This window comes from Felis catus, chromosome B1, assembly GCF_018350175.1.
Source record: "Felis catus isolate Fca126 chromosome B1, F.catus_Fca126_mat1.0, whole genome shotgun sequence".
NCBI lineage: Eukaryota > Metazoa > Chordata > Mammalia > Carnivora > Felidae > Felis > Felis catus.
Genome location: NC_058371.1, coordinates 16,927,205 through 16,954,240, shown reverse-complemented (window position 1 = coordinate 16,954,240; position 27,036 = coordinate 16,927,205). Strand labels below are relative to the sequence as shown.

Below are 27,036 nucleotides of genomic sequence, written 5' to 3'. Positions count from 1 at the left end.
ACAGATACCGTATGTTTTCACTCATGTGTGGATCCTGAGAAACTTAACAGAAGACCACGGGGCAGAGAAAGTGGGGGGGCGGGGGGGAGTTACAGAGAGGGAAGGAGGCAAACCATAAGAGCCTCTTAAATACTGAGAACAAACTGAGGGTTGATGGGGGATGGGGGTGAGGGAAAGTGGGTGATGGGCATTGAGGAGCGCACCTGTTGGGATGAGCACTGGGTGTTGTATGGAAACCAATGTGACAATAAATTATATATATAAAAATAAATAAATAAAAATAGGCATCTCGTCACCGGCCTGAAAAAATAAATAAATAAATAAAGGGATTATCTAACAAGAAGATCTAACGGTTGTAAATATTTATGCTCCCAAATTGGAAGAAACAAAATATTAAATCAATTACTAGCAAACATAAAGAAACCCATTGATAATAATATAATAATAGTAGGGGACTTTAACACCCCACTTACATTAATAGATCATCTAAAAAAAAAACAAGAAGGAAACAATGGCTTTGAATGACGCATTGGGCCACATGGATTTAATGGATAAATTCAGAGCATTTCATCCTAAAGCAGCAGAATACATCTTCTTTATAAGTGCACATGAAACGTTCTCCAGAATAGATCACATCCTGGGTCACAAATAAGACCTCAACAAATACAAAATGACTGAAGTTATACCATGCATATTTTCTGACCATACACTACAAAACTTGAAGTCAAGCACAGGAAAAAATTTGGAAAGACCACAAATATTTGGAAGTTAAAGAACATTCTATTAAAGAATGAATGAGAGGGGCACCTGGGTGGCTCAGTTGGTTAAGTGTCTGACTTCAACTCAGGTCATGATCTCACAGTTTGTGAGTTCAAGCTTCGCATTGGGCTCTTCTGACAGCTCAGAGCCTGGAGCTTGCTTCAGATTCTGTATCTCCCTCTCTCTCTTCCCTCCCTACTCATGCTCTCTGTCTCAAAAATAAACAAACATTTAAAAAAAAATTTTTAAAAAGAATGAACAGTTAACCAGGAAACTAAAGAAGAAATTAAAAAAAAAATGGAAACAAATGAAAATGAAAACACAATGGTCCAAAACCTTTGGGATGCAGCAAAAATTGTCCTAACAGGGAAGTATATGCAATATAGGACTACCTCAAGAGGCCAGAAAGCTCTCAAACACACAACCTAATCTTATACATGAATAAGCTAGAAAAAGAACAACAAACAAAGCCTAAAGCCAGTGAAGAAGGGAAATAATAAAGGTTAGAGCAGAAATAAATGATACAGAAACTAAAAAACAATACAACAGATCAATGAAAACTGGAGCCTGGTTCTGTGAACGAATTAATAAAACTGATAAACCCATCCCTAGCCAAACTTATCAAAAAGAAAAGAGAAAGCATTCAAATAAGTAAAATCATGAATGGGTGAGGGGAGATCAGACCTAACACCCAAAGAAATACAAACAATCATAAGAGGATATTATGTAAAGCTGAATGCCAACAAATCAGGCAATCTGGAAGAAAAGGATAAATTCCTAGAAACATATAAACTACCAAAGCTGAAACAGGAAGAAATGGAAAATTTGAAAAGACTGATAACTAGCAAAGAATCTGTATCAGTAGTAAAAAAAATCTCCTAACAAAAGTCCAGGGCCAGATGGCCTCTCAGGGGAATTACACCAAACATTTAAAGAAGAGTTAATACCTATTCTTCTCAAACTGTTCTAAAAAATAGAAATGGAAGGAAGACTTCCAAACTCATTCTACAAGGCCAGCATTACCTTGATTCCAAAACCAGACAAAGACCCCAGTAAAGAGGAGAATTACAGGCCATACCCCTGATGAACATGGATGCAAAAATTCTCAACAAAACACGAGCAAATCGAATCCAACAGTCTATTAAAAGAATCATTCACCACGATCAAGTGAGATTTATTCCTGGGCTGCAAAAGTGGCTCAATATTTGCAAATCAGTCAATGTTCTACACCACATTAATAAAAGAAACAATAAAAACCACATGGTCATTTCAATCGATACAGAAAAAGCATTAGACAAAGTATAGTGTCCATTCTTGGTAAAAACCTTCAACAAAGTAGGGATAGAGTGATCATACCGCAACATCACACAGTCCATATACAAGAATCCCACAGCTAATATAATCCTCAATGGGGAAAAACAGAACTTTTCCTCTATAGTCAGGAGTAAGACAGGGATATCCACTCTCACCACTGTTATCGAATATAGTACTGGAAGTCCTAGCCTCAGAAATCAGACAACAAAAAGAAAGAAAAGGCATCCAAATTGGCAAGGAAGAGGCCGAACTTTCACTATTTGCAGACAACATGGTTCTCTATGTAGAAAACCAGAAAGATTCCATCAAAAAAATTGCTTGAACTGATACACAAATTCAGTTAAGTTGTAGGTTACAAAATCAATGTACAGAAATCTGTTGCATTTCTATACGCCAATAATGAAGCAGCAGAAAGAGAAATGAAGGAATAAATCCCATTTACAATTGCACCCAAAATAACAAGATACCTAGGAATAAACCTAACCAAAGAGATAAAAGACCTGTATTCTGTGAACTATAAAAAACTGATGAAAGAAATAGAAGGTTACCCAAAGAAATGGTAAACATTCCATGCTCATGGATTAGAAGAACAAATATTGTTAAAATCTCTCTACGACCCAAGACAAACTATACATTTAATCCCTATCAAAATACCGCCCACATTTTTCACAGAGCTGGAATAAAAAATCCTAAAATTTGTATGGAACCACAAAAGATACTGAATAGACAAAACAATCTTGAAAAAGAAAAGTGAAGCTGGAGGCATCACAATTCCAGACTTCAAGCTATATTACAAAGCTGTAGTCATCAAGATAGTATTGGTACTATCACAAAAACAGACACATTGGTCGATGGAACAGAACAGAAAACCCAGAAATGGGCCCACAGCTATATGGCCAATTAATCTTCAACAAAGCGGGAAAGAATATCCAATGGGAAAAAGACAGTTCTCTTCAAGGAACAGTGTTGGGAAAACTGGACAGAAACAGGCAGAGGAATGAAACTGGACCACTTTCGTATATCATACACAAAAATAAATTCAAAATGGATGAAATAGGAAATCAACAAGATCCTAAAGGAGAACACAGGCATCAACCTATCTGACACTGGCTGTGGCAATCTCCTACTAGACACAACTTCTGAGGCAAGGGAAAGAAAAGCAAGCATGAATTATTGGGACTTCATCAAGATAAAAATCTTCAAAGTAAAGGAAACCATCAACAAAATGAAAAGGCAACATTCAGAATGGGAGAAGATATTTAGAAATTACATATCTTATAAAGGGTTAGTATCCAAAATCTATAAAGAACTTATCAAACTCAACATCAAAAAAACAAATCATCTAGTTAAGAAATGGGCAGAAAACATGAACAGACACTTTTCCAAAGAAGACATCCAGATGGCTAACAGACATATGGAAAGATGTTCAACATCACTCATCCATAGGGAAATGCAAATCAAAACCAGGATGAGATACCACCTCACACCTGTCAGAATGGCTAAAATTAACAACACAGGGAACAACAGGTGTTGGTGAGGATGTGGAGAAAGGGGAACCCACTTACATTGTTGGTAGGAATGCAAACTGGTGCAGCCACTCTGGAAAACAGTATGCAGGTTCCTCAAAAAGTAAAAAATAGAACTATCTATGACCCAGCAATTGCACTACTAGGTTATTTACCCAAAGAATACAAAAATACTGATTTGAAGGGGCACATACACCTCGATGTCTATAGCAGCATTATCAACAAAACCGAAGTATGGAAAGTGTCCATCAACTGGTGAATGGATAAAGAAGTGATATATTTTTGTGTGTGTGTGTGTGTGTGTGTATGTGTGTGTGTATACACACACACACACACACATACACACACACACATACATACAGATACATACACACACAATGGAATATTACTCAGCCATCAAAAAGAACAAAATCTTGCAATTTGCAATGACATGGATGGAGCTAAATTGTATCATGCTAAGTGAAATAAGTCAGTCAGAGAAAGACAAATACCATATGACTTCACTCATATATGAAATTTAAGAAATAAAAAGATGAACATAGGGGAAAGAAAAAAAAGAGACAGGGGAGCAAACCATAAGAGTGACTCTTAACTGTAGAGAATAAACTGAGGGTTGCTGGAGGGGAGGTGGGCGGGGAGGTGGGCTAAATCAGTGGGTATTAAGGACAGCACTTGTGATGAGCACTGGGTGTGATATGTAAGGGAGGAATCATTAAATTCTACTACTGAAACTAATATTATACTATCTATTAACTAACCAGAATTTAAATAAAAACTTGAAACAAAAAAAATAACTTAAAAGTTTTAATAAAAATATTTTATATGCTGTATCAAAATTATTTAGGAAACACTGCATAAAATATTTTGATTTTTTATCTAAAACTTTTGTAAGTCTTATAAATGACATGTAATCATGTTTGATATTTTAAATGGGTGATTTGAGAATACTTTAGTAACAATCACAGCGGTAGACATAGAGGTGAAAGGCAGTAAGATTTTCATTTACGGAATCTTTGCCTAAATAGAGTTTTTAAGGAACTAAAATTGCTGATGAATAAAACATGGATGCAGTTGAGCACAATGAGGTGAGCGCAGAAGAATCTTTGAGGCAACATGAAATCTTCTACCGTCTACTAAATCAGTTCTTCAGAATTATGCTTCGTAGAGTTGCTGTTTATTTGGATTGTTACTTTCTTGAAGTTTATAATTTCCGCCATTTTATTCTTGTTGAAAGAAGAACTATATGTGATTTCATCTCTATAATACTCAGATCATTTAGCTTCTTAATCATACTCTTGGTTAAATGGCCAGTTTGGAGGCATATGTCGAACACCTGCTCTTTGGTTATCACTGTAGAATCATTCCACCATGTTCCTGGGTTAATGCCACTATCTTACGGATTTCAGTATCTTCTTTCTTGAAATATTCTTGTTCTGACTAGAGTCTCTCCTTGAGCGGCTCTTCCCCCTCTTTCCCCAGAATATTTATCAGGGGCTATCATTCAAGTTCTTGAACATCTGTTTTTGTTCTTTTGTCATATGATTTTGACATGTAGGCTATTTGAGGTTCAAAATACTTTTAATGAAGAATCATGAAGGCATTACCCACTGTCCTCTAGTATGCATCGTTCCTAAAAAGAAATCACGCCCATATGGTTTTCTTTCCTTTCTATGAAAGGCACTTTTATCTTACTCCTCTTTTTCTTTTTGGAAGTATCTTTTCTTTCTTCTTGGTAATGGAAAATTTCACAGGTACATTTCATGCTAAATCCTGCCTCTAAAATGTACCTGTACACTCTAAGTCATTTTCAATCTGAAGACTCATGTCTACGTTTTCAGATTTCTTTTTTCTATTATTACTTGGGATATTTCCACTTCTCCTTTCCCTGTTTTCTCTCCTTTGGAACCACTTTTAGGTAGACATGGGTCCTTGTACGTGATCATCTTTGTATTTAAATTTATATTCCACCTTTTTATCTCTTTAGTCTATACTTCCAGATAGAAGCTCTGCTTTTTGCATCAGGATTTGTATTATATATACTTTTTTTAATTTTAGCAATTATATTTTAAATGCATACAGAAGAGTACACAACTCGTGAATGTACAGCTTGTTGAATTTTCACACGTCAGTGCATTCACCACTCCGATCACCCCTCTGCTCAGGAAACACAGCACTATGAGCCCCTCAGAAATCTCCCTCATGCTCCCGCCCAGCCACCACCTCCTCCTTCCCAAAGACAAGTACTTCACGATTTCATAGACAAAAAAGATTCAGTTGACTTGCTTTTGTATCGCATGTTAGTGGAATTGCGCATTATGTATCATTTTGTGTCTTTTTTTTTTTACTCCATAGGAGATCTGCATCTTGTCCTATAGCAGCATTTGCTAACTTCCATTCATAAAGAACATGGCTGTCTCACAGTTAAGTTCTTCCAGCATTTCTAATGAAAAATCCTAAACAAGAGCACGATTCACAGAATTTTAGTGACCACTCTTGTATTACCATATATCTACCCATCTACCCATCATCAGTTCATTTCAACATCAGTACCTCTCCCTCTAAAGAGTATGCATTGCTGCCTTCAACTCAGGATTTGTTAATAGTTTTTCTTCTGATATAAAATTTGCATACGATGAAATGCACAGATCTTTAGTGCACATTCTCCGATTTCTGACACACGTATATGCCTGTGCAACCCAAACCCTAAAGAGAATCCCCTCCCTTTCCCAATTGATGGCAATCCTCACCTCCCAGAGTCCATCACAGCTCTGACTGTTTTCTACGGTGATGTTGTATGATTTATAGCCTCCTATCGATGGGATCATAGTCAGTCTTTACTTAAACAACGCTTCTTTTACTCAGATGGTATTTTTGAAGTTCATCCATGTTGCACGTGGTGGGAGTTTTGTTTTGTAAATTTTTGTTTTCACCGAATGAGATTCCACTGTATGAATATATCATATTTTGTCCATTCCCATATTATTAGGCACATGGATTGTGTGCAGTTTTTCACTATGGTAGAATGAAGTTACCAGGAACATCTCTGGACATGTTTTTATGGACATATATACTTGATTTCCTTGAGGTAATTACCTATGATTGGAATTATTGGGTATTTAAAAGAAACTGTCAGATCTTTTAGCAAAGTTTGTACCATTTTATACTCCCACCAACACCTTTACCAACAATTGGTACCGTTCTCTTATTTTTCAGTCATTCTGGTGAGTGTGTAGTAATTTCTCATTATGGTTTTAATTTGCATCTCCTGACTGACTGATGTTTAACAATTTTATAGGTGCTTATTGTCCATTTGTATATCTTCCCTCGTATACTCAAAGATTTCACTTATTTTTTAATTAGGTTGTTTCTTATTTATTACTGCATTATAGGACCTTTTTATACACATAGATATCAACCCACTGTCAGATTTATATTTTGTGAATGTTTTCTCCCATTTTGTGGGTCACCTGCTCATTTTCTTAGTGAATGATATCTTGATAGTTATGATAAAGCCTAATTTATCAGTTTTTTAATGACTGCTTTCTGAGTCCTGTCTGAGAAAACTTGCTTCCTCCCGAGTCATTATTATTATTTTTAAAGATGAATGGTTTTAGGCGTCAGGTAAGGGTCTCTGATCGCTCTTTAATAAACTTTTGTGTCTGGGGGCGCCTGGGTGGCGCAGTCGGTTAAGCGTCCGACTTCAGCCAGGTCACGATCTCACGGTCCGTGAGTTCGACCCCGCATCAGGCTCTGGGCTAATGGCTCGGAGCCTGGAGCTTGCTTCCGATTCTGTGTCTCCCTCTCTCTCTGCCCCTCCCCCATTCATGCTCTGTCTCTCTCTGTCCCAAAAATAAATAAAAAACGTTGAAAAAAAATTTAAAAAAAATAAAATAAAATAAACTTTTGTGTCTGATGGGAAGGAAGAGTTTAGGTTCATTTTTTTTTCAGTTGCACATCCAGTTTGTCAGGCTTTTTTTTTTTTATATGAAATTTATTGACAAATTGGTTTCCATACAACACCCAGTGCTCATCCCAAAAGGTGTCCTCCTCAATACCCATCACCCACCCTCTCCTCCCTCCCACCCCCCATCAACCCTCAGTTTGTTCTCAGTTTTTAACAGTCTCTTATGCTTTGGCTCTCTCCCACTCTAACCTCTTTTTTTTTTTTTTCCTTCCCCTCCCCCATGGGTTCCTGTTAAGTTTCTCAGGATCCACATAAGAGTGAAACCATATGGTATCTGTCTTTCTCTGTATGGCTTATTTCACTTAGCATCACACTCTCCAGTTCCATCCATCTCCTTTTGTTCCATCTCCTTTTGTTGCTACAAAAGGCCAGATTTCATTTTTTCTCATTGCCACGTAATATTCCATTGTGTATATAAACCACAATTTCTTTATCCATTCATCAGTTGATGGACATTTAGGCTCTTTCCATAATTTGGCTATTGTTGAGAGTGCTATGAACATTGGGGTACAAGTGGCCCTATGCATCAGTACTCCTGTATCCCTTGGATAAATTCCTAGCAGTGCTATTGCTGGGTCATAGGGTAGGTCTATTTTTAATTTTCTGAGGAACCTCCACACTGTTTTCCAGAGCGGCTGCACCAATTTGCATTCCCACCAACAGTGCAAGAGGGTTCCTGTGTCTCCACATCCTCTCCAGCATCTATAGTCTCCTGATTTGTTCATTTTGGCCACTCTGACTGGCGTGAGGTGATACCTGAGTGTGGTTTTGATTTGTATTTCCCTGATAAGGAGCGACGCTGAACATCTTTTCATGTGCCTGTTGGCCATCTGGATGTCTTCTTTAGAGAAGTGTCTATTCATGTTTTCTGCCCGTTTCTTCACTGGGTTATTTGTTTTTCGGGTGTGGAGTTTGGGGAGCTCTTTATAGATTTTGGATACTAGCCCTTTGTCCGATACGTCATTTGCGAATATCTTTTCCCATTCCGTTGGTTGCCTTTTAGTTTTGTTGGTTGTTTCCTTTGCTGTGCAGAAGCTTTTTATCTTCATAAGGTCCCAGTAATTCACTTTTGCTTTTAATTCCCTTGCCTTTGGGGATGTGTCGAGTAAGAGATTGCTACGGCTGAGGTCAGAGAGGTCTTTTCCTGCTTTCTCCTCTAAGGTTTTGATGGTTTCCTGTCTCACATTTAGGTCCTTTATCCATTTTGAGTTTATTTTTGTGAATGGTGTGAGAAAGTGGTCTAGTTTCAACCTTCTGCATGTTGCTGTCCAGTTCTCCCAGCACCATTTGTTAAAGAGGCTGTCTTTTTTCCATTGGATGTTCTTTCCTGCTTTGTCAAAGATGAGTTGGCCATACGTTTGTGGGTCTAGTTCTGGGGTTTCTATTCTATTCCATTGGTCTATGTGTCTGTTTTTGTGCCAATACCATGCTGTCTTGATGATGACAGCTTTGTAGTAGAGGCTAAAGTCTGGGATTGTGATGCCTCCTGCTTTGGTCTTCTTCTTCAAAATTCCTTTGGCTATTCGGGGCCTTTTGTGGTTCCATATGAATTTTAGGATTGCTTGTTCTAATTTCGAGAAGAATGCTGGTTCAATTTTGATTGGGATTGCATTGAATGTGTAGATGGCTTTGGGTAGTATTGACATTTTAACAATATTTATTCTTCCAATCCATGAGCAGGGAATGTCTTTCCATTTCTTTAAATCTTCTTCAATTTCCTTCATAAGCTTTCTATAGTTTTCAGCATACAGATCCTTTACATCTTTGGTTAGATTTATTCCTAGGTATTTTATGCTTCTTGGTGCAATTGTGAATGGGATCAGTTTCTTTATTTGTCTTTCTGTTGCTTCATTGTTAGTGTATAAGAATGCAACTGATTTCTGTACATTGATTTTGTATCCTGCAACTTTGCTGAATTCCTGTATCAGTTCTAGCAGACTTTTGGTGGAGTCTATCGGATTTTCCATGTATACTATCATGTCATCTGCAAAAAGCGAAAGCTTGACTTCATCTTTGCCAATTTTGATGCCTTTGATTTCCTTTTGTTGCCTGATTGCTGATGCTAGAACTTCCAGCACTATGTTAAACAGCAGCAGTGAGAGTGGGCATCCTTGTCGTGTTCCTGATCTCAGGGAAAAAGCTCTCAGTTTTTCCCCGTTGAGGATGATGTTAGCTGTGGGCTTTTCCTAAATGGTTTTTATGATCTTTAAGTATGTTCCTTCTATCCCGGCTTTCTCAAGGGTTTTTATTAAGAAAGGGTGCTGGATTTTGTCAAAGGCCTTTTCTGCATCGATTGACAGGATCATATGGTTCTTCTCTTTTTTTTTGTTAATGTGATGTATCACGTTGATTGATTTGCGAATATTGAACCAGCCCTGCATCCCAGGAATGAATCCCACTTGATCATGGTGAATAATTCTTTTTATATGCCGTTGAATTCGATTTGCTAGTATCTTACTGAGAATTTTTGCATCCATATTTATCAGGGATATTGGCCTGTAGTTCTCTTTTTTTTACTGGGTCTCCGTCTGGTTTAGGAATCAAAGTAATACTGGCTTCATAGAATGAGTCTGGAAGTTTTCCTTCCCTTTCTATTTCTTGGAATAGCTTGAGAAGGATAGGTATTATCTCTGCTTTAAACGTCTGGTAGAACTCCCCTGGGAAGCCATCTGGTCCTGGACTCTTATTTGTTGGGAGATTTTTGATAACCGATTCAATTTCTTTGCAGGTTATGGGTCTGTTCAAGCTTTCTATTTCCTCCTGATTGAGTTTTGGAAGAGTGTGGGTGTTCAGGAATTTGTCCATTTCTTCCAGGTTGTCCAATTTGTTGGCATATAATTTTTCATAGTATTCCCTGATAATTGTTTGTATCTCTGAGGGATTGGTTGTAATAATTCCATTTTCATTCATGATTTTATCTATTTGGGTCATCTCCCTTTTCTTTTTGAGAAGCCTGGCTAGAGGTTTGTCAATTTTGTTTATTTTTTCAAAAAACCAACTCTTGGTTTCGTTGATCTGCTCTACAGTTTTTTTAGATTCTATATTGTTTATTTCTGCTCTGATCTTTATTATTTCTCTTCTTCTGCTGGGTTTAGGCTGCCTTTGCTGTTCTGCTTCTAGTTCCTTTAGGTGTGCTGTTAGATTTTGTATTTGGGATTTTTCTTGTTTCTTGAGATAGGCCTGGATTGCAATGTATTTTCCTCTCAGGACTGCCTTCGCTGCGTCCCAAAGCGTTTGGATTGTTGTATTTTCATTTTCGTTTGTTTCCATATATTTTTTAATTTCTTCTCTAATTGCCTGGTTGACCCACTCATTCGTTAGTAGGGTGTTCTTTAACCTCCATGCTTTTGGAGGTTTTCCAGACTTTTTTCTGTGGTTGATTTCAAGCTTCATAGCATTGTGGTCTGAAAGTATGCATGGTATAATTTCAATTCTTGTAAACTTATGAAGGGCTGTTTTGTGACCCAGTATATGATCTATCTTGGAGAATGTGCCATGTGCACTCGAGAAGAAAGTATATTCTGTTGCTTTGGGATGCAGAGTTCTAAATATATCTGTCAAGTCCATCTGACCCAATGTCTCATTCAGGGCCCTTGTTTCTTTATTGATCCTGTGTCTAGATGATCTATCCATTTCTGTAAGTGGGGTGTTAAAGTCCCCTGCAATTACCACATTCTTATCAATAAGGTTGCTTATGTTTATGAGTAATTGTTTTATATATTTGGGGGCTCCGGTATTCGGCGCATAGACATTTATAATTGTTAGCTCTTCCTGATGGATAAACCCTGTAACTATTATATAATGTCCTTCTTCATCTCTTGTTACAGCCTTTAATTTAAAGTCTAGTTTGTCTGATATAAGTATGGCTACTCCAGCTTTCTTTTGACTTCCAGTGGCATGATAAATAGTTCTCCATCCCCTCACTCTCAATATAAAGGTGTCCTCAGGTCTAAAATGAGTCTCTTGTAGACAGCAAATAGATGGGCCTTGTTTTTTTATCCATTCTGATACCCTATGTCTTTTGGTTGGCGCATTTAATCCATTTACATTCGGTGTTATTATAGAAAGATACGGGTTTAGAGTCATTGTGATGTCTGTAAGTTTTATGCTTGTAGTGATGTCTCTGGGACTTTGTCTTACAGGGTCCCCCTTAGGATCTCTTGTAGGGCTGGTTTAGTGGTGAAAAATTCCTTCAGTTTTTGTTTGTTTGGGAAGACCTTTATCTCTCCTTCTATTCTAAATGACAGACTTGCTGGATAAAGGATTCTTGGATGCATATTTTTTTCTGTCTAGCACCCTGAAAATCTCGTTCCAATTCTTTCTGGCCTGCCAAGTTTCAAAAGAGAGATCAGTCACGAGTCTTATAGGTCTCCCTTTATATGTGAGGGCACGTTTACCCCTTGCTGCTTTCAGAATTTTCTCTTTATCCTTGTATTTTGCCAGTTTCACTATGATATGTTGTGCAGAAGATCGATTCAAGTTACGTCTGAAGGGAGTTCTCTGTGCCTCTTGGATTTCAATGCCTTTTCCTTCCCCAGTTCCGGGAAGTTCTCAGCTATTATTTCTTCAAGTACCCCTTCAGCACCTTTCCCTCTCTCTTCCTCCTCTGGGATACCAATTATGCGTATATTATTTCTTTTTAGTGTATCACTTAGTTCTCTAATTTTCCCCTCATACTCCTGGATTTTTTTATCTCTCTTTTTCTCAGCTTCCTCTTTTTCCATAACTTTATCTTCTAGTTCACCTATTCTCTCCTCTGCCTCTTCAAGCCGAGCCGTGGTGGTTTCCATTTTGTTATGCATTTCGTTTAAAGCGTTTTTCGGCTCCTCGTGACTGCTCCTTAGTCCCTTGATCTCTGTAGCAAGAGATTCTCTGCTGTCCTGTATACTGTTTTCAAGCCCAGCGATTAATTTTATGACTATTATTCTAAATTCACTTTCTGTTATATTATTTAAATCCTTTTTGATCAGCTCATTAGCTGTTGTTATTTCCTGGAGATTCTTCTGAGGGGAATTCTTCCGCTTGGTCATTTTGGATAGTCCCTGGCGTGGTGAGGACCTGCAGGGCACTTCCCCTGTGCTGTGGTGTATAACTGGAGTCGGTGGGCGGGGCCACAGTCAGACCTGATGTCTGCCCCCAGCCCACCGCTGGGGCCACATTCAGACTGGTGTGTGCCTTCTCTTCCCCTCTCCTAGGGGCGGGATTCACTGTGGGGTGGCGTGGCCCGTCTGGGCTACTTGCACACTGCCAGGCTTGTGATGCTGGGGATCTGGCTTATTAGCCGGGGTGGGTAGGCAAGGTGCACAGGGGCAGGAGGGGCAGGCTTAGATCGCTTCTCCTTAGGTGATCCACTTCAGGAGGGGCCCTGTGGCAGCGGGAGGGAGTCAGATCCGCTGCCGGAGGTTTGGCTCCGCAGAAGCACAGAGTTGGGTGTTTGCGCGGAGCGAGCAAGTTCCCTGGCAGGAACTGGTTCTCTTTGGGATTTTGGCTGGGGGATGGGCGGGGGAGATGGCGCTGGCGAGCGCCTTTGTTCCCCACCAAACTGAGCTCTGTCGCCCGGGGGCTCAGCAGCTCTCCCTCCCTTTGTCCTCCAGCCTTCCCGCTTTCCGAGCAGAGCTGTTAACTTATGACCTCCCAGAGGCTAAGTCGCGCTTGCTGTGGGAACACAGTCCGTCAGGCCCCTCCGCTTTTGCAAGCCAGGCTCGGAGGCTCTGCTCGGCCGGCGAGCCTCCCCTCTGCCCCGGCTCCCTCCCGCCAGTCCGTGGAGCGCGCACCGCCTCGCCGCCCTTCCTACCCTCTTCCGTGGGCCTCTCGTCTGCATTTGGCTCCGGCGACTCCGTTCTGCTAATCCTCTGGCGGTTTTCTGGGTTATTTAGGCAGGTGTAGGTGGAATCTAAGTGATCAGCAGGACGCGCGGTGAGCCCAGCGTCCTCCTACGCCGCCATCTTGCAAACCTCTCCCCAGGCTTTTTTTTTTTTTTTTTTTTTTAAATACTTCCCTTTTCCCACTGGCTTGCTTCGGCACCTTTCTTAAAAACCAAATAAGTGTGGGCGGGTTTAAGCGTGGTCTTTATCTGGGCTCTCTACTCTCTGACGCTGAATATTTGTTGATTCTTATGCCAACACCACATTGTTTCGATTATTGTAAGGTTTTATTGCAAACCTTGAAGTCAGAAGTGTAAATCTTCCCGTTTGATATTCTTTTCCTAGATTGCTTTTTCCATGCCGTGGTTGATGGGAATTATCTGAAATAATTGTACTTATTTTTTAATTAATTATTCCACCTGACTAGAATGTAAGGCTATAATAGTAGAGGACATAGTTGTTTTTACTCTGTACTGCTTTGCTGTGTCTAGAAAAATGACAGGAACATAGCAAATACTGAATAAATAGATGTTGAACGGATAGCTTCCCATGGGCAGTTAATCAGCCAAGAAAACCTCCTTTATCTCCATAAACAGCCACAACTTTATTTCGGTAGGACACGTACCTAATGTGGTATTCTCTGGTATGGTCATTTACCCAGTTTCATTTTCAGATATTTAAAAAAACCCAAATACATCTTCAATGTATGGAGACGGATCAACAAAAAAAGCTATTTAAATAATTTAGGTTTGGGGCGCCTGGGTGGCGCAGTCGGTTAAGCGTCCAACTTCAGCCAGGTCACGATCTCGCGGTCCGTGAGTTCGAGCCCCGCGTCGGGCTCTGGGCTGATGGCTGGGAGCCTGGAGCCTGTTTCTGATTCTGTGTCTCCCTCTCTCTCTGCCCCTCCCCCGTTCATGCTCTGTCTCTCTCTGTCCCAAAAATAAATAAACATTGAAAAAAAAAATTTTAAAAAAAATAAATAATTTAGGTTTTCCATGGGATCTAAAAGTCATGTCACAAGAAGAATTCCAGAGAAGTTTTAGAGAATAAAATCATTTTAGATGATTAACTGCAGGAAAACAGAACTAACGTATTTATAATTGTTCTGATAGGCTTTTAAAAATAGTGGTTTTATTTTTATTTTAATCTAGTCCTCAGAAACAGAAAAAATCAGCTTCTATTAATTATGTCGTGGCCTTTATAATACTGGCACTTTCTAATACAGTATTGTTACAGCTACACACAATTTTTATATTTCTAGGCTACGAGGAATATTGCAGCCCAGGCCGGCCCCTTACCAAATTGCTCTGGTACATAAAGAATGTGGGGTTGCGAATGATACATTCTGGAAATCAGACACTAACTCCCCATACCCCACATCTCTGGGGTTCTCCCAAACCTCCTTCCCTGTACCATAAGCACTTCTACCTATATTTACCAACACACACGCATACAGTCCCTGCAGTATACTCTCTCTTTGTCTGGGTGACATTTATCTGGGTGACATTTATCTCTTCTGGAAGGGCTGTAGATAGACATCAGAATTACTGAAAAGGACTAATCCCTTTACGAAGAAGATCCCCGAAGGACTGAAAGACATTCCCAGATCTGAAAATGTCACATGGAAAAAGGCTCACCAAATGATAGGCAGGAAGAGTGAAAAAGGAAAATCCACAGAGAGAATCTTAGACAACTTCAGAAACAAGAAAAACAATCTTAAAACCTTCAAAGGAGGGGTGCCTGGGTGGCTCAGTCGGTTAGGCGTCCGACTTCAGCTCAGGTCATGGTCTCCCAGTCTGTGGGTTCGAGCCCCAGGTCAGGCTCTGTGCTGACAGCTCGGAGCCTGGAGCCTGCTTCAGATTCTGTGTCTCCCCCTCTCTCTGCCCCTCCCCTGCTCACGCTCTTTCTCTCTCAATAATAAATAAACATTAAGAAAAAATTTTAAAAAAAAACCTTCAAAGGAGAACATATGATCAATTACTTTCAAAAGAAAAAGATCCTGAGTGATAGAAAACTTTTCATTAGCAACATCAGCCACCAGAAAACAATAGTGATAAGCTTTCAAAACAATCAAGGGAAATACCTTTGAACCGACAATTTCACTTCCAGCCAAACAACTCAAGATAAGGGGGAAAGCTATTTTGAGATATGCAACGATTCTACAAGTTTATGCCTGTGCAACCTATATTGAAAAAGTTACTCTGGAGTTTGCTTCAGTAAAACAAACCGAAATACAGTTAGAGGATGAGACCCCAGTGAAAAACAAATTGCTACTGAGTGAGACAGAAGCCAAGAAAGCTAAAAAGAGGAAAAACAGGCACTCAGCGGGCCTAGCAATTTTACAAAGGTCTTTCAGGATGCACAGAATTAGATGCCTCCTTCCAAGTGAGAGACAATATTGCAGCAGGATTAAGGCGCGGAATCGGCAGCCGGGCTACTCAGAGCTAACCACTGTTTAGTTTGGCTTTTACGGCTTGGTTTGTAAACCTCACAGTATTTTTTTTTCTGAATGTGTCTACAGATACAACTAAATGCAGACACACGCACCACCTCCCAATCTACTGTGAAATTAGGAGGCAACTTCCTGAAACCAGGACTGCCCAAGGCTGACTCGAATGTCATCTGACTCACCTGCATTTCCTAGTGCCAATTTCTGACCTACCTATCCACCGAAACGCCTTTCTCCTTTCTCACCTTCTGCCACTTTCCTTTTACGAGGTCAAAGAAAGCCACTTTCGTATTGCTAAGGACCACCTGAAGTGTGTTCTCCTTTGCAAGCGTATTATCATAAAGTGCCAGCTCCTGTCTCTTCTCCAGCCAACAAGACTCAGAAAAGGAGAAAGCTCATTCAAGATCACAGGGCTCTGTAACTTTAACACAAAGATCAGATTTTTTTTCAAAGACAGTTGCAAAATGAGTTCCATAGCTTTTCTAATGTGCTTTTCCACCTTTTACAGAACTCCGCAAAGGAAAGGAAATTAATTACTGCATAAAATGTTTTATAATGTTAATTATAAATTCTTGCTATTACGTGTATTCGGAGTTAGGATACACTTCTCCCACACCTCTGTCATCCCTTTTCTCCCATTCTCCTTGTTGATTCTGGCCAGTTCAAAGAAAGAGCAAAGAATGCTAAAACCAACGGGCATTCCAGATCTGCCCAACATGAGAGATTCTATCCCAGTAAGAATTTTAAAGAAATACCTTCATGTACTCTGATAACAGCTGACTGTTCCTTGTTTCCATTAGTCCAAATTCAGTCGTTTTCACCAGGGAAGCATGTTAGATTTCCTGCTGCAATCGTGAAAGTGAAACTAAAAAAAAAAAAAAAAAAAAAAAAAAAAAAGGCAAGCTTCTTATACTTCGTGGATTCTAAGAAGCCCTCTTTTTTTCTAAGAGGAAAAAAAGCACATTATCAGCAAGAGAAATTTTAAACTGCTTCTTAAAAATGTCTTGCTTTTCTTCTTCAGGTGTAGTTCCTTAGGTTTCACTCAAAGAGTCACAGATTTAGCAACGGAGAAGTTAAAAAAGCAGGACCTCCCTACTCGGTGTGGGCAGGGCTAGTACTCTGGAGGTTAACAGATCCCTGAGAGTGAATTCCTCTCTCTCTTTTTTTTTCCCCCAAAACCTGATGCAAAACTGTCGTCAGAATCTAGTAGAGTGTGGTCAGAGTGACAGAAAAAAAACCACAATCCCTAATCAAAGCTAAGTAATTTCACTTCTCTTATCTTCTTAGCAAGCCTGGAAGATGAGTAATGCAGAAATTAACATCTTGGTCAGAGAAGACACCTAGTTTATAGCAGAATTGCTGGCTGTGGTAAAGCCGAAGGCCAGTCCTAACACATGCTGCTGCAGTTTCTAGAGTCAGAGCCTGTTAGGGAGCACACAGATGTGCTCAGAGAAGTCCAGATTCACCAGTTAGCTCTCAGTGAACTTCACTGACTCCCGGTTGTGAAGGAATGTGCTTGTCAGAAAAAGAATGCATTTTTCACTATTGATGTAATATGATACAATATTATTACTACGTTTTTATATAATAAAACACTTAGAAGGAACTGTAGAGATCACCTAATTCAATCCCCTTGTTGGAGACACCAGGCAACCTAGCCAGGTGAGGGATATACCATGAGTTACCTTAATGCTTCTTTATTCAAACAAACATGGCAATAAACACGCCCGGAACAGCTGAAATAGGTCGCTAGCTCGACTTGATGGCAGAATTGAGAGCAAGAAATGGGTTTGCATTGTGATGCAAAATGCCCTCCCTTGGGCCTCAATCTTAGTGGGACCACCTTGTATTCACTGGGCTCATGGTCACGATTTTCTCATTTTTTACCTGTCCTATCTATAATACCATAAAAAAATTGTCTTGGGTAAACGATAGTCCCCCATGTCTACCCATTGGGATATGTAGTAAAACATGACTAAGAGTACTCAAGAGGTTTCTTCTCTGTGAGCTCCTTGAAGCAGAACAGGGTATGTTCTTGGAATTAAAACTCTCCAGCCACTCTTCTATGCTTCCAATGGAAGTACTTTGGCTTCCAATGAACCAGGCTCCTCTTCTGTATTCAGACCTCTGCATTGTCTTTTCCCACAAAGACTCTGGGCTAGGCCACAAGACTAGTATTGGCCAATAGGATATTTACATTTTTTTTTCTTTTTAATGTTTAGTTTTTGAGAGAGAGACAGAGCGAGAGCGGGGGAGGAGGAGAGAGAGAAAGAGACACAGAATCTGAAGCAGGCTCCAGGCTCTGAGCTGTCAGCAGAGAGCCTGATGCGGGACTCGAACTCACAAACTGTGAGATCATGACCTGAGCTGAAGTCGGATGCTTAACCAACTGAGCCACGACACGCCCCAATAGGATATTATTAAGCATAAAGTGAGCCAAGACTTGATAAGCATTTGCACCTTGGCACTTACCCTCTTCCTTTCAGAACTCAGCGGCTGTGTGGTTAGAAGCCCAACCTAGCCTTCTGCAAAGGCAACATGGAGGAGAACTGGGAATCTGGCCAACGACTCCACTGAGCACCCAGAAGACAGCCAGCAAATTGTTGTCCGTATGAGTCACTCCATATTGGGAGTGGATCTTTCAATCCCAGTTGAGTCGCATGGACGAGATGCCACATGGAGATGAATTGTCCCCAAGTTCTGCCCAAATTGAAGAAGAGTAAACAAATAAATGACTGTTGTTGTTTTAACCCCCCACCCCCAAACTGGGGTGGTATGGTTTGTATCATTAGGGACACGAAACACGTTCCCTCTACAATCTGACACCCCTACCCATTATGCTTTATGACTCGTTGCACATAAGAGGTTTTCCATAATGTTAGTTGAACCAATGAATAGCTTTTTCCAAATACTTTTTACGGATGGTCTCATAATGCAACAATCAGCCCAAGCTTGGGCTGATTGTTCACATCCAAATGTTAATAGGTCCTCAATTCTTGAACTTCTGAATACATCACAGGGCAATTTCTTTCCACTATACGTTCCTTAATTACGCAGGAACTTATTTAGCTATTATGGTGGTAGGTGCTACAGTGACAAAGCTCATTTTCCCCTTTTTAAGAGTATTCAATCAAAGTTGTTTACGACACATATCCATAAGTGTAAACTAATAAGCCCAATATTTACCAGTCTTTTGTAGTATTATAGACAAGCCGATCAATCTCAGAAAAAATTCTCGAAGTCAGTCTCTTAAATTTACTAAATTCTTGCTGATTTTACTAAAATTTATGAATGTTATAGTTTCCTCCTCCATCCCAAGTGACTTTTTTGTTTTGTTTTGTTTTTGTTTTTGTTTTTGTTTTTGTTTTTAGGTAGGCTTCATGCCCAGCATAGAGTCCAGTGCAGAGCTTGAACTCATGACCCTGAGATCAAGACCTGAGCTGAAATCAAGAGTTAGACGCTTAACCAGCTGAGCCACCCAGGCTCTCCTGAGTACTTTTTTATGAGAATTGAATAAGATAGTAAATGCAAAGAGTTTCAGAATCTGGCAGTTGTAAGTAGAAAATAATTAGTAATTTACTGTTTGCATATTTATGGAATTACAGACCCTCTGTCCTCTGCCTGCTCTTAATACTAATTCTTAATAAATTCGGCATTGTTTTTAAAGGACAATTACAGGGGCGCCTGGGTGGCGCAGTCGGTTGGGCGTCCGACTTCGGCCAGGTCACGATCTCGCGGTCCGTGAGTTCGAGCCCCGCGTCGGGCTCTGGGCTGATGGCTCAGAGCCTGGAGCCTGTTTCCGATTCTGTGTCTCCCTCTCTCTCTGCCCCTCCCCCGTTCATGCTCTATCTCTCTCTGTCCCAAAAATAAATAAATGTTGAAAAAAAAAATAAAGGACAATTACAGCCTTTTTTAATCCTAGGAAAATCTTTTTTTTTGATGATTGAAGACAATGTATAATCATTAGGAAGTCTATTTGCTTAATCGTAAGATTTGTAGAGACGGGCTGGATTATGGTTTTCATCATCACCCACATCTATAAAACTAGACTACTGAAGGCTATATGAGATAGTGTTTATAATTTCCCATATAAATTAATTTAAACATGAAGACTGCATCCTTGTAACTTCTAACATATTAGAGAGTTGAAGTTGTGTAGAAAACAGCCTAGTGAGCAGACAAATTAGACAAATTTTGTCTAATATTAGACAAAATAATTCTGCTTTTGCCAGATTCTATGTCCAAATAGAGAATGGATTGTTGAGGAATACTTAAACTTGGGTCAGCACTGAATATCCAATTTCTAGGGAGCTGCTGAGTATTTAAAAGAGTCAACATCAAGCACAGGTTTAATTTAGAATGGCTCTTTAGAATTTCTGTAATAAATTGGACTAACCAATCTTCCTTGTGTTAGCAGGAAGCCAAAGTAAGGCTATACACTTTCATCATTAAAACTTACGGATTCAGGGGCGCCTGGGTGGCTCAGTCAGTTAAGCGGCTGACTTTGGCTCATGTCACGATCTCACAGCTTGTGAGTTAGAGCCCCGCGTGGGGCCCTGTGCTGACAGCTCAGAGTCTGGAGCCTGAATTGGATTCTGTGTCTCCCCATCTCTGTCTGCCCCTCCCCCGCTTACACTGTCTCTCTCTCTCTCTCTCTCTCTCAAAAATTAAATAAACATTAAAAAAAGCTTATGGGTTTGTAATGTGATGATTGTATTATGAACCTAGATGGAGTTAATTAAGTGTGCCTCAGAGCATTAGACAGGCAGGCATTTTCAATCATGCTCACTGGTCTCACTGTATAGCCACCATTCAGAAAAGACATGATCCTCCTCTGAACCGTATGAAATTCTAGCAGACATTTCCTTCTCTCTTTTTTTTTTTGTTTCTAAATTCTTTCTCTAAACTAAAGGTACAGTTCCTCTTACCAGTGTCATTTCCATTTCTGCTCATTGACTTCAGCTGGTTTAAACTGAACTCATCCAGAAAACAAATTCAGCAAGAACTTTAACAAGAGAGGAAATAACACTATGTCCTTCCCCCCTACTCTCTCATCTACTGAGCAGATTTAGAAACTTGAACTTCTCTTTTTTTTTAATGTTTATTTATTTTTGAGAGAGAGAGAGAGAGAGAGAGAGAGAGAGCGCGAGCAACAGAGCATGAGCAGGGGAGGGGCAGAGAGAGACGGAGACACAGAATCTGAAGCAGGCTCCAGGCTCTGAGCTGTCCGCACACAGCTCACCTGACGTGGGGCTCCAACTCATGGGACTTGAACTTGTGAACCACAAGATCATGACCTGAGCCAAAGTCTGATGCTTAACAGACTGAGCCACTAGGCGCTCCTGAACTTCCCTTCTGAAACAGAAATCAACATATGACACATGGAGCTTCTGGTTTAACCTAAACTTACTTATCTACTTATTTATTTAGTAATTTTAAGGTAGTTGAAGTGGTGATATCTTCTAGTCTCTTATAAATCTGTGAAGTGCATTAGTCTCACTCTCCTTAATTGACAATTGCATGAGATGAGTAAGGGCTCTTTGGATCCTATGCCTTGAACTTAATATTCACTAAAATAACAATTTCACTATCATTCTATGCTTTAGACATTAAAAATTTGAATAAGCTGATGTCCACTGGGCATCCAATGAATGGAGTCCTAAATGGCAGACAAAACCATTAAATAATGACCCTTAACACAAGGGAGTTCAAAATATCAAAAGCAACGAATAATTTAACATAATCATATTGAATTGGTCATTGGTGAGAACTAATGCTTATGTAGTTGATCTCCATTTTATAATGCAAATTTTGAATCAACAGAGAAAATTTAAAAGAGAGCCCAGAGTTGGAGAGGCTAGGTTTTTTACCACATTTCTTGATTTCCACCTAAGAGGAAGCTTTATATGTTTCATTAGATGGTTTATAATAAGAATATGAGAACTGGTCCTTAAAAAGTGAGAAGTAAAAGTGGAAGAGAGGTGGAACAGGTGAAAGTTTTCTATGATAAAGATAATGGAGCTAAAATACATAAACCGAACAAAGTTCAGAAAGCTCCAATATACAGTTTACAGCCTGTATAGAACGCTAGTCTTATTCTTTATTTAGAAATAAGCCAATATTCAGGGCGCCTGGGTGGCTCAGTTGGTTGAGCATCCGACTTCGGCTCAGGTCATGACCTCGCGGTCTGTGAGTTCGAGCCCCGCGTCGGGCTCTGTGCTGACAGCCCAGAGCCTGGAGCCTGCTTCTGATTCTGTGTCTCCCTCACTCTCTGCCCCTCCCCCGCTCATGCTCTGTGTCTCTCTCTGTCAAAAATAAAAATAAACATTAAAATAAAATTAAAAAACAAGAAGCCAATATTAGAGCTGAATGTACAATTTAACATCATCAAATGAAATAGTAACATTTCTTTTTCTTTAAATTACCTGTTAATGCTGTTCCAAATTGCTACTTGGTTTTCATATTTTTATAACTGATTTGTTTTCTTTTAAGTTTATTTATATTTATTTTGAGAGGGAGAGAGAGAAAGTGAGCACGTGGGGGAGAGGCAGAGGCAGAGAGAGAGAGAGGGAGAGAATCCCAAACAGGCTCTGTGCTGCAGCATGAAGTCTCATGCAGGGGTCTATTTCATGAACCATGAGATCATGACCTGAGCTGAAATTAAGAGTCAAGATGCTTAATGACTGAACCACCCGGGCGCTCCTTTTTAATTGATTTTTCAGAGCTTTTTGGGATATTAGAGAAATTAGCTTTTATCTAAATGTATCACAAATTTTTTGCCTGATATATCGTTTGCTTTTAATTTTTCAAAGTGATTGTTTTAACTACACAAAAGTTCCTCAAGGGTGTGATATCAGCAGAGTGTCAGACTAGAAAGTTTCAATCCCTTACTCCAAGGAAACATCCAAAATCAAGACACTGGCTGAACTAACCTTTTAGTCACTGTGGAAAACAGCCAAAGATCTACAGTAATCAAGTGAATTACCAGTCAAGAAAAATTTACCTTAAAAAATGATAGGAAATTTCACGGAAATTTTACTCACCATTTCTTTACTCCCTCCTGGCTCAGTACAGTCTTCATCTAGAATATGCAGCAACTAAATTCCCAGTTGCCGATCAAATTTATTGATAATGTTCTACTCTTTCTGGGGGCTTCCTAAAGGACTGGTTGTCTCATCGAACTTGTTCTCAGGCTGGGGAAAATCAACAGTCACTGTTTATGAAAGCTTTAGGAAAAATACATATACACAGGCACCTGATGCAAAAGATCACAGGTGGGCGCATATAATAGACCATCTAAATCCCTGGACTGAAGCCAGAATGAGACTCTTTGGGATAGTAAGACATTCAAAAACAGTCACGTATGTGGCGTGAGAGTACCACACACAAGCCCAGGTAAGAGGCATTCTCAGAAAAGACCTGAATTGACCTTAAGCTTTTATCTTGGGCTTATCCCTAAGCTCAGAACATACCTGGTCGAGGAGTGAAGCACTACCCCAGCACAGAAAAGGTTTGTAAGGACTGGAGAGGTAGCTGTTTTCTCAAATGCCCAATTTTCAAATAAAAGTCATAAGGCATACAAAGAAACAAGAAAACATGGCCCATTGAAAGGAACAATATAAATATCCAGACACTCTCTTTGAGAAGGCATGGATGTTGGATTTACCAGGAAAGAACTTTAAGCCGGCTTTCTTAAATATGCTCAAAGAGCCAAAGGAAGGGGAGGAAAGGTGGTGGCAGAGTAGGAGGATCCCAGGCTTGTCTCATCCCATCAACACAACTAGATAACTATCAAATGATCCTAAATACCCCAGAAATAGACCTGAAGACTGACAGAACAAACTCCACAACCAAAGGGAGAGAAGAGGCCACAGTGAAGAAGGGAGGAAGTGCAGAGATGCAGTTTAATGGAGAAACAGATCCTGGGTACTGCGTAAGGGAGGGAGCCACGGTCACAGAGAAGGGCAAGAGAGGAGCACACAGGGGAACACATAAGAAGAACATTACTCCAAAGCTCCTGGCTTGGAACATGAGAGTGGCTGAATTTCATGAGTTTTTGCAAACAGTGGAGCTTAAAGCCTGGAGTTTTAAAGGTCCGTGGGTTTGGCTGGGATAGAGTCCTGAGAGCACTAGACTGCTACTGGAAAGAAGGCAAGCAAACAACCTGGGGGCAGATGGTGAGGAAACAGCAAACTGAGAAGCACCTGAGGCACACAGTGACGCGATTCTTAGCTTTTCTAGGACTGATTCCCTGAGACGCAGTGTTCACAGAGACTTCTCCCTAGGAACAAAGGGGCTGACTAGTGCCATTTCTCTCCCCCACCCTTCGGCATAAATGCAGAGCCACATAGCAGAAGCAGCTCAGCGCCAACACTAGCTATCTAACTTGGGTTAAGCAGGCCCTCTATGCTCTGGTGGAACTGCCCTTCTCAGTCAAGCTTGCCTCCGTCCCAGGGCAGTGGGCCCCTCCCCCAGAAGACCAACACAAACCCTTACCCACGCCGAGTCTCACAACCAGAGAGTTCTGCAGGGCCTCGGTTCTGGTGGAATTGGTTTCGGGTCTCATTTCACAAGCAGACCAGAGCACACCTAATGAAAACTTGCCACAGTCAGGCCAGGGACCAAATGCTGCCCACAGCAGGCAAGGAGAGCCTCAGTAGATGACTTGCCTGATGGATAGAGCAGTCAGAACACACGAGCAGAGTACACACAGAACACGAAGGAGACACTTCTTGAAGCGCCAGGCCCTGGGCAACACATGACTTCTTCATGAGGCCATTACTTTCAGGAGCAAGAAACACAACTAGGTTTTCCAACACAGAGAAGAAGGCAGAGACTTAGATAAAATGCCAAACAGAGGAATTTATCCTAAATGAAAGAACAAGATACGGCCACAGCCAGAGATAAAAGCAAAACAGATATGAGTAACATGCCTGATGGAGAATTTAAAGCAACAATCATAAGGATACTCACTGGACTTGAGAAGAGAATAGAAGACATAAGGGATGCCTTGATGAAAGAGATAAAATAGTTTAAAAAGAATCAAAATGGAGGCACCTAGGTAGCTCAGTTGGTCAAGCGCCTGACTTCAGCTAAGGCCATGGTCTCATGGTTTGTGAGTTCGAGCCCCACATTGGGCTCTGTGTGACAGCTCAGAGCAGACAGTGAATGTCTGCTTCACATTCTGTGTTTCCCTCTCTCTCATGCTCTGTCTCTTTCTCAAAAAATAAAGACTAAGAGAATCAGAATGAAGAATGCAATAAATGAGATTGGAAATAGTCTTGATATGATGAAAAGCAAGCTGGAAGAAGCAGAGGAATGAAGTACTGATGCAGAAGACAAAATAATGGAAAATAATGAAGCTAAGCAAAAGAGAAAGAATAAGGGAACAAAAAAAAATAGATTTAAGGAACTGAGTGACTCCATCAAATGTGTTAACAATCGTATCACAGGAGTTTCAGGAGACGAAGAGAGAAAAGGAGGCAGAAAATATATTTCAAGAAATAGTAGCAGAAAACCTCCCTAATCTGACGAAGGAAACGCATCCAGATTCAGGGGGCACAGAGAACTCCCATCAAAATCAGCAAAAGCAGGCTAACAGCAAGACATATTGTAATTAAAATTGCAAAATATAGTGATAGAGAAAAAAACTTAAAAGCGTGAGACAAAAAAGTCCTTAACATACAAGGGAGAACCCATATGGCTAGCTGCAGATTTCTCAACAGAAACTTGGAAAGCCAGAGGGAGTGGCATGATATATTCAAAGTGCTGAGTGAGAAAAACTGGCAACAAAGAATACTCTATCCAGGAAGGCTATCATTGAGAATAGAAAGAGAGACAAAGAGTTTCCCAGAGAAACAAACAACTAAAGGAGATCGTGACCACTAGGCAGCCCTGCAAGAAATAATAAATGAGACACTTTAAGTGCAAAGGAGAGACCAAAATTAATGAAGACAAGAAAGGATAAGAGAAAATCTCCAGAAACAAACCACAAAACAAGTAATAAAATGGTAATAAACAATCTATCGATAATTACTTTGAATATATGGATCAAATGCTCCAATCAAAAGACACAGTGTGTCAGAATGGATAAGAAAATAAGACCCATCGATATGCTGCCTACAAAGGACCCATTTTAAGCCTAAAAACACCTGCAGGTTGAAAGTGAGGGTGTGCAGAAACATTTAGCATGCAAATGGATGTCCAAAGAAAGCTGGACAATATTTATGTTGCAATATTTATATTGGGCAAACTAGATTGTAAAAAGAGACAAAGAAGGACATTACATAATCATAAAGAAGACTATCCAACCAGAGGATATAATTATTGTAAATATTTGTACACCCAACTTGGAAGTACCCAAATATATAAAACAATAACTAGCCTAAAATAACAAATTGATAATAACACAATAGTAGTAGGGGACTTTAACACCCCACTTACATGAATGGATAGATCACCTAAACAAAACATCAACAAGGAAACAATGGCTTTGAATGACACACTGGGCCAGGTGGATTTAATAGATATATTCCAAACATTCCATCCTAAAACAGCAGAATATACATTCTTTTCAGGTGAACATGGAACATTCTAGAGAATAGATCACATATTAGGTCACAAAACAGGCTTCAACAAATACAAAATTATTGAAGTCATACTCTGCATCTCTTCTGACCACAACACTATAAAATTAGAAGTCAGCCATCAGGAAAAAATTGGAGACACCGTAAATACAAATATATGAAGAATAAACAACATGCTACTAAATAAGAAATGGGTCAACCAGGAAATAAATGAAGAAATTTAAAAATACATGGAAACAAATGAAAATGAAAACACAAGGGTCCAAAACCTTTGGGATGCAGCAAAAATGGTCCTAAGAGGGACGTATAAAGCAAAATAGAACTACCTAAAGAAGCAAGAAAAATCTCAAATACACAATCTAACCTCACACCTAAAAGAACTAGAAGAAGAGCAAAAAATGAATCCCAAAGCCAGCAGAAGGAAGGAAATAATAAATATTAGAGCAGAAATAAATGATATAGAAACTAAAAAACAATACAAAACAAAACAAAGACGATAGGACAGATCAATGAAACCTGCAGATGGTTCTTTGAAGAAAATAAAATAATTCATAAACCTCTAGCCAGACGTATC

The 27,036-nt window shown here is 39.8% G+C and overlaps 1 protein-coding gene across 2 annotated transcripts in view; it reads right to left on the bottom strand.

Moving 5' to 3' along the window:
* Positions 1 to 27,036, bottom strand: part of TLR3 (toll like receptor 3) — a 108,939-nt gene that overhangs the window by 39,413 nt on the left and 42,490 nt on the right. For both annotated transcript variants that reach the window (XM_045055116.1, XM_023252208.2), the window contains exons 3-5: positions 22,920 to 23,069; positions 18,349 to 18,576; positions 16,632 to 16,741 (exon numbers count right to left, since the gene is read on the bottom strand). The gene's annotated coding sequence lies outside the window, so the exon portion shown is untranslated. The remainder of the gene's footprint in view (positions 1 to 16,631; positions 16,742 to 18,348; positions 18,577 to 22,919; positions 23,070 to 27,036) is intronic.